Source organism: Nomascus leucogenys, chromosome 2, assembly GCF_006542625.1.
Source record: "Nomascus leucogenys isolate Asia chromosome 2, Asia_NLE_v1, whole genome shotgun sequence".
In the NCBI taxonomy this organism is placed as follows: Eukaryota; Metazoa; Chordata; class Mammalia; order Primates; family Hylobatidae; genus Nomascus; species Nomascus leucogenys.
In genome coordinates this window covers 22,892,521-22,901,772 of record NC_044382.1, presented here as the reverse complement: position 1 = coordinate 22,901,772, position 9,252 = coordinate 22,892,521, and positions in this window count along the sequence as shown.

The window sequence follows — 9,252 nt, the reverse complement described above, 5'->3', positions numbered from 1 at the left end:
TAATGGATTTCTAGGAACTGTTTGAAGAAAAACACAGGAGAAATATCTTAGTAATTTTGACTTTGTCAAAGACTTTAAAATATGACAAAAAGAACACAAAAGTATAAAAGAAAAAGTAATTTTTGCTCGTCTAAAAGCCTCGGTTAAACAAATGAAGTCAGTGCACAGAAAAGGAGAAAACATTTGCAAAGCATATATAAACAAATAACTTGTATCCAGGCTATATTAAAAAAGAAAACAATTTTTGTAACTCAAAAGGAGAAGCAACCCAGTGAAAATGGGGCAAAGATTTTTATAGACATTTCACCTAGGAACATGCACATGAACGGAAAATGAGAAAAGATGCTCAACGTCGTTAGTCATTGGGGGAGATGTACATTTAAACCACAAGGAGATACCATCACATACCCCTGGAAAGGCCAAAGTTAAATAAAGAAACTGAAAATGCCAGGTATTGGTGAGTATGTGGAGCAAATGGAAGTCTCACCCACTGCTAGTGACAATACAAAATGCTACCGCTGCTTTGGAAAACAGTTTAACAGTTTTCGAAGAAGTTAAACTTATAATCACTTATTATCCAACCATTGTCCTCCTAGGTATTTAGCCAAGAGTAAAGAAAGCGTATGTCCACATAAAAGAACTGTAGTTGAATGTTCACTGCAGCTTTATTTGTAATAGCCAAAACTGGAAAAAAAAAATGGCCGGCAACAGATGAATGGATAAACAAATTGTGATATAGTCACACAATGGAAAACTGCTTGGCACTAAAGCAGGCTATTGATGCAGGCAATAGCATGGAGGAATTTCAAAATGATGCTGAGTGAAAGAAACCAGACAAAAAATAAATACATATTGTATAAGTCCATTTATATAGAATCTCAGAAAATGCAAGCTAACCCATAGTAACATGTCATGCCAGTGGTTGCCTAGGTTGGAAGGAGGTGATTAGAGAGGGATAGGAAAGACAGATTATGGAAGAATGCAAGTAAACTCTTAGGTCTGATGGATATGTTCATCATCCTCCTTGTAGAATTAATTAAGTAATTCCATAGGTAGAATTAATTCCATAGGTCAAAACTTCTAAAACTATACCTGTTAAATATATGCAGTTTCACATATGTCAGTTATATCTCAATAAATATTTTAATAATAGCATAAATGAAGATGATAGACATGAGTACTTTGCAGAGCATTTTACTTGGGGAACTTACGTCAAACTCAGCAACCTGGCACGTTTGCTGTTAAGGACTCATGTAAAACTTGTGATGTTTCTGTAGGTCTTCATCGGCCTTGCACGAAGCTGTGACAATTTAAAGGCATTTCAATTTATTATTTTTAAATAGAATTCACATTTTCAATATGGCTCCACTTTTTTTTTTTGAGTTGTTATGGTGTGTTTACCCCCTCTTTATAGCCTTAATAGCAACTGCCTCGGTCAGAGGCAAAAGCATCTGGCATTCCTGTGACAGTTCTGCCATAGTCTTTTGAGGAGCGAGTGAAATCTCCTGATATCCACTGCTGTGAGCAATACTTCTGTTGTACAGGTATAATGATGACACCTTTTGGAGGACCTGCTAGAGTTGTAGAATTGTAGCTTTGTAACAGTGCATATCATTGTAATATTTCGAGAATTGATGAGTAAATAAAAATTGAAGACATACCTAACACCCTGTGCAAACTGGGTCTGTTCATCTCCACTGCACCCTTAGCCTTCAGCTTAATTTTCAAAGTTGTTTTGAAGCTTATGTAGATAAGAGCCTTCTTTATCTCCACCTTTATTTGAAATAACATCAATACAAGAATATCTGTATATCTTTCCATTTTGGAACAGTAAGACACTTTTTAAAAATAAAAAATAAATGCAAAACACATTGCAAAGCACCACAGGAATGGAAGTGGTTGTGTTATATTTATAAGCAATTTACCTTCCTTCGAAAGTGCCTCAAATCAACACTTTGTGGGAAGGAGAATGTTGGAATTTAATTTGAAAAATAATGCACTTCGTAGGCCAAACCTTTTGACCTTTGAAGCAAATACTGTATTTGTAAGGGTTATAGTGTCTTCATCTAAAGCTTAGCTGCCTTTCTTCCTTGATATTCTCTATTCATGATCATCTAAGTCCATGCCCAAATGCCCCTCTCTATCATAGTGTTTGTCTATGTAGGTTTACTTAGGGCATTAAAAATGGCATTTTGTCATCTGATTGTTAGCCAAGTGACAAATAAGAAACTATGAAAAGTATTTTAAAGCATTCTAGGTACAAGGATATTCTGCCTTTATTTGATGACCTTCACTGTGCTTCAATGAGAAGATGTATTTCTACATGACAATCATGTGAAAATGTTAGGTTTAAAATATACTAATTAGAAGGGCTGATAAGAACATGGCACAGTAGAAACCAACTGATAAATACTCATTTTTGTGCCCACTATATACTCAGCATTTTGGAATACATTCCCTATCTTCAAGGAACTTATGGTTGTACTGACATGCTGAGAAACCTTTTAAACATCAGCTGTCTTTTATATGTGAAAGATCTACTGAAGTCTTATGGGCCTTAAAAAAATTAAAGCCCAGAGGATTTCTAAAAATGCAAATGCTACAAGAAGAGGGTGGTAGCTGTTTGTGCTAGGATTAAATTCAGTCCAACTGTGTCTTTAATTAGAAATGTTTCCAATTCATACCGAAATGGCCACATCCGTAAGCCCAGGTTTTAAGATGACAGTTTAGACTGAATTCCCAGGCATAGTCGTCTGATAGGGTTTGCCAAGTTACTCATGGCCAACTTAAATCAGTGTGAAGAATACATGTCTAGCAATAGGATTTGGATGTTAGTTTGAAGTTTAAGATAAAGTTCTTCCTTTTTGCAAGTATGGACAATGTGAGCAGTTTATATCTGGAGTAATAGGGCCTTTCTCCCTGTGCCTCATTTTCCTCACATATTGAATGAGGTTCCTAACAGTATCTGTACTTGGTAAGTTAAAGAGGTTATGACAGTGCCCAATTCAGAGTAAGCATTCAACAGTTGGTAGCTGTTCTGATTTTAAAACATTTTTCTTTTTTTTATTATTATTATACTTTAGGTTTTAGGGTACAAGTGCACAATGTGCAGGTTTGTTATATATGTATCCATGTGCCATGTTGTTTTGCTGCACCCATTGACTGGTCATTTAGCATTAGGTATATCTCCTAATGCTGTCCCTCCCCCCTCTCCCCACCCCACAACAGTCCCCGGAGTGTGATGTTAAAACATTTTTCTATAAACAGCCAAGCTTAAATGGTGAAGTTTCTTCACTACATTTTGTCCCAATGTACTTAAGTAAAAATTCTTATTGTAAATTAATGCTTCTCAAAATGTGTTTTGCGGGGCATATATTCTGCTTGATCAAAGTTTTATGTGAAAAAAAAAAGAGTTCTTTGTCTAAATATGTTTGGGAAACAAACCCTGATAAGTACAATAAAGTTAAATCTTATTGCTGCAAGACTTTTCAGAGCCTTGAATATCATAATATGCATTATGACTATAGGAAAGGGTCAGTATGCAGAAATTATGTGTTAAGGCCAAACTCTCTCTCATACCATTTGTCTTTCCTGAAAACTTAATAAAGTCAGCACCACTTTTTGTTTAGCAGATAAAGTAAAATTGCTGAAAGAACTGTATCTCCTATGACCCAATTTTCCCCCCAGTCATATAACACAGAGGGAGGGAGCCATTAGTGTGGCCGACTGCATTATTTTTCAGTAGTGGGCTTATGGCAGAACTGGAATTTTAAATTTGAGGGTGGAAGTATATAACAGCATGCTTTTGACTGCAAATTACAGAAAAACAACAACAAAAAAGTAATATAACCTGCAGGAATATCTATTATCTCATCCTATAATAAGTTTAGAGATAGGTTCCAAAGTTAGTTAATCCAACAGTTCAGTGACTTGAATCATAGACTTAGCTCTTAGGCTTAACTCTCTTTCCATTTTTCCTCTCAAACCTTCTTAGCATGTTGGCCGGTCCTCTTACGTGAGCTACCAAAGTTGAAAACAGTTCAAAGCGGCAGCCCAGACAGCAGTGACCAATTAGAAAATGGGGGCATCCAGTTTTTTTTCCTTTATTTAGAATGGAAAGACATTTCTAGAAGTCCCCAAACAGACTGTACTCTATATCTTATTGGCAAAAATTGGGTCACGAGTCTAAGCCTAAAGCAGTTAATTTGCCTAGGATAATAAAACCACCTTAATAAGAATACTCAAGACTTTTTGGAATAACCCAGCCTTTCTGAAGGATGTGGTTACCCAGAGGAGGTTGGACAAGTTAGGATTCTCTTAGCAAGGAAGAAAGGGAGAAATGACTGTTAGATTGCCAACCAATGGTGTCTGTCACATGGTTGCCTAGAATTCAGATTTTGTTAACCCATGTAACATTGTTGGTACTATTTTCATATCTAATAGAATAAACTATTCATGTGAGTATATATAAAATTGGACTGTCACATTTAGGGAGGCAAGAAACAAATTCAATATTGAGCTTTATTTCATTATTTAAACCAAACTTGTTAATCTTTGCTACTTCTAGCTAGTTTCACTTGGCTTTGTTTGTTAGCGTCTGCTAACAAATAAAACTGAGTCTGAATTTTTATGAGTAAGGTTAACATTGTGAAGATTTACATTTCATACCACAGAGTGAAATTCAGTCAGTACTCAAGAGGAAATAGCTGTGATCAGGCACTACATCTGCACACTTAAAAAAAAAAGTATTTGGACTGGAGGCTAGACAGACTGAATTTAGTAATTGCCCCCTTGCCATGCCATAGAAAGATTACCTGGCTTTTAGCCAAAACCTATGAGCTTTTCATTCTAAGCATCAAATGTCCTATTCCTTGTAAATTTCAAAGTTAAAACTCATGAATGTGGCCTATATTTAATTACATGTGTAAAACAGCAAAATATATTTATAAAACTGTAACGCATTTTGTACGCTAGAGAGATTTCACTTTTCGTGCAGCCAGATCTTCATGCTTCCCATCTGTGTCACTGCTTTGTGGATGAGGCATTGTTGGTCCTACCACCCTCAGAGCCAAAATGATGCTGACTGAAAACGTTCTTGACAACTTCCCTGGATAGCGTTGTCTCCTCCAAATTTACCCCTCAAAGATAGGTGGTTGGAATGATCGAGTAACCACACAATTTCCTTTGGATGCAAGTATTCCTTCTTGTAACAAGTAATTTTTCAGGCTTCTAAAAAACCTAACTGTATAAGATGCAGTTTGAAGGAAGATAACTTAAAAATAAAATATATGGAGAAAAGGTATTGTTTTTCTTCTCAAACTACTACATGATATCTTATTATGTTTAAATGATAATGAAAGTAATTAACATAATTATAACATCATAAAGGTTTTCAAAACTTTCCAAAGAATTTCATATTAAAAACGTTATTCTCACCACACTTCTCTAAGGCAGTTTTAACCACTTGATAGATTAGAAAATCGAGGCATGAAAATGGAACTTGGCTTGCCTCCATTTTTGTAGGCATGGTGTAGTTTGATTTAATTTAGATCTTAATATCTTATGTTGTCCCTTATAGTAAGAAAGACAAAAATATTTTATTGTCATTTTTTGTTTCTATGTTCCAGCTGAAAAAGCTGGACTGGGGGAGTTTTGCAGTAAATCATCCATATTTGTCTAGTGACTAAATAGCAGACCTGCAAGAACTTCAAGAGCACAGCCGCTATACAGAATTTAAGAGCTCTGAAGTTAGTCACACCTTGTCTCGAAAGCCAGTCCTGAAGCTGAATACATGTGTGACTTGGGGCAAATCCCCTCCTGATTTCAGTTTTGTACCTTTAAAGTGAGAATGAGTTTACATCAGCCTTCTAAATGGATGATGGTCATGCATGTTTGCTTGGATAGTGCTTGGCACACTGCCTGGCCCATGGGAATCTCCATAAATGCTAGGTATCTCTTAAGTTTCTGATGATACCACTGCTTTAAAAAATGTTTAAAAAGATTATTCTCAAAGTTAGAATTGTTTTAGTAGTAGCTGGTATTCTGACTTAACTATTGAGTGAATGTTGCTTCCCACAGATGTAGAGATGGTGCATAAATCTTGAATTTTCCTACTTTATAGTCTGTTTGAAAATTCACTTGGATACTTTAACATACATCTCCCTTGGTGTCTGTCACAGAGCACTGCCAAAATCTGTCAGTCAGAGTTACTGAGGTATGCTTTAAATGCACATATGTACAAACACACATAATGTTACCATGTACTGGGAAGGGAGACAGTGGGATAAAGAAATGTTGTTATTTACATCGTCATTATGCTTGAGTTAGTGCCCATGAAGTTTTCAGTAGCTTTAACCTTGGTGACTCTGCACAGCTGAACTTGAGCCAGAAAACCTGGATTTGCATTTGTATTCTCAACAGGAAGTTTTAGATATATTATTTCTGTTTCTGCCTGTAAAAATCCAGCTCATACATTTCCCTTGTGGGTAAGAACATAGATTGGTTAATATCATCTGAACCAGATCTGTCTTTCTGCTGTTTTTATTTCAAAATTTTACTTCCATTTGCCTCCTAGGTGAGCAGAAAAATGCTTTTTTCTTAGAATGAAAACAATCACCTGTGTTATTTCTTATAGAAGTTCATATTGTGAGATTTAAAAAATATGGATTCAGGAACTCCAGTAGCTAAAAGAGGCTTTGGAGGTCATTTAATCAAATGTTTTTGTTTTAGAAATTGGGTCACTGAGGCTCAGGGAAGGGAAGGAAATTTCTCAGGTGGTAAACCCAGGGGTGCTGACTTTCAATCTATCACAATTTCCATAAATAACAGGCTTGCACCTGTAATCAACTGAGCTTTTAAAGATATAAGAAATAAAAGGATTAATCAGAAAACCACTTACAGGCATAGCTTGGAGAGATTGCTGGCTGATTCCAGATCACCACCACACCACAAAAAAAAAAAAAAAAAAAAAAGAATATAGCAATAAAACAAGTCATATGAATGTTTTGGTTTCCCAGTACATATAAAGTTTTGTTTACACTATACTGTAGTCTATTTGGGTGCAATGGCATTATGTCTAAAAACAATGTAAATACCTTAATTAAAAAATACTATATTGATAAAAAATGCTACCAATCATCTGAGCCTTCAGTGAGTAGTAATCTTTATGCTGGCAGAGGGCCTTGCCTTGATGTTGATAGCTGCTGACTGATCAGAATGGTGTTTGGTGAAGCTTGGGCTGGCTGCAGCAATTTTGTAAGACAACAATGAAGTTTGCCTCCTTGATGGATTCTTCCTTTCACAAAAGATTTCTCCATAGCATGCCATGCTGTTTGATAGGGTTTTACCCATGGTAAAACTTCTTTCAAAATTGGAGTTGATCCTCTCGAATCCTGCTGCTGCCTTATCAACAAAGTTTATAGAATATTCTAAACCCTTTGTTGTCATTTCAACAAATTTTCACAGCATCTTTGCCAGGAGTAGATTCCAGGTCAAGAAATCACTTTCTTTATTTATCCATAAGAAGCAACTGCTCATTCGTTGAAGTTTTATCATGAGACTGCAGCAAGTCAGGCACATCTTGAGGATCCACTTATTCTAATTCTCTTGCTGTTGCTACCATATCTGCAGTTACTTCTTCCTCTGAAGTCTTGAACCCCTCGAAGTTATTCATGAGGGTTAAAATCAACTTCTTCCAAACTTCTGTTAATGTTGCTATTTTTACTTCCTCCCATGAATCATATTATTATTATGATTATGATTATTATTTTTTCCTTTTTTTGAGAGAGTTTTGCTCTGTTGCCCCTGGCTGGAGTGCACTGTCATGCTTATGGCTCAGTGCAGCCTCAGCTGGGCCTAAGTGATCTTTGCAAGTAGCTGGGTCCACACCTGACTTTTTTTTTTTTTTTTAAACTTTTTATAGAGATGGAGTCTCCCTATGTTGCCCAGGCTGGTCTCAAACTTCTGGGCTCAAGAGATCCACATGCCTTGGCCTCCCAAAGATCTGAGATTACAGACATGAACCACTGCTCCTGGCCACAAATATTCCTAATGACATCTAGCATGGTGAATTATTTCCAGAAGGTTTTTGATTTACTTTGCCAAGGTCCATCAGAAGAATCACTATCCATAGCAGCTATAGCCTTACCAAATATATTTCTTATGAAACTTGAAAGTCAAAATTACTTATTGATCCATGGGCTGCTGAATGGTTGTTGTATCAGCAGGCATGAAAACAACATTCATCTCCTTGTACGTCCCCATCAGAGTTCTGATGTAACATTGTCAATGAGGAGTAATATTTCGAAGGAATTTTTTTTTTCTGGGCAGTAGGTCTCAAGAGTGTACTTAAAATACTCACCAAACCATGCTGAAAACAGATATGCTATCATTTAAGCTTTCTTCTTTCATTTCTAGATGAAGGGCAGCAGGATTTTTGAAATGGTCAGTGACCATTGGCTTCAACTTAAAGTTACCAGTGGCATTAGCTCCTAACAAGGGAGTCAGCCTGCCCTTTGAAGCTTTAAAGCCAGGCATTGACCTTTCCTCTCTAGCTATCAAAGCCCTGTATGGCTTCTTCTTCCAACAGAAAGCTGATCTGTACACACTGAAAATCCATACAGTGTTTAGTGACTTCCTTAATGATCTCAGCTAGATCCTTTGAATATCTTGCTGTAACTTCTGCTTGCATTTTTATGTTATAGAGATGGCTTTTTTCCCCCTGAAACCTCATGAACCAACCTCTGCTAATTTCCCACTTTTCTTTTGCAGCTCCCTCACCTCTCTCAGCTGGCAAAGAATTGAAGAGAGTTAGGGCCTTGCTCTGGATTAGGCTTTGGCTCCAGAGCGTGTTATGGCTGGTTTAATCACTCAAACTTTCTCCATATCAACAGTAAGACTTTTGTTTTCTTACCTTTCATGTGTTCACTGGAGGAGCAATTTTAATTTTCTTTGAGAACTTTTCTTATGCATTTACAACTTGGCTGTTTGGTGCAAGAGGCCCAATTTTTGGCCCAGTTTGGCTTTCTACATGCCTTTCTCACTAGGCTTAATCATTTCTAGCTTTTGATTTAAGAGACATGCAACTCTTTCTTTCAAACTTGAACACTTAAAACCCATTGTAGGGTCATTAATTGGCCTAATTTCAATAGTATTTTTTTTTTATAGGGAGTCCCCGAGAGAAATGGAAAAATGGCTGGTTGGTGGAACAGTTCACAACATTTATGGATGCAGTTTGCTATCTGATATGGGCCC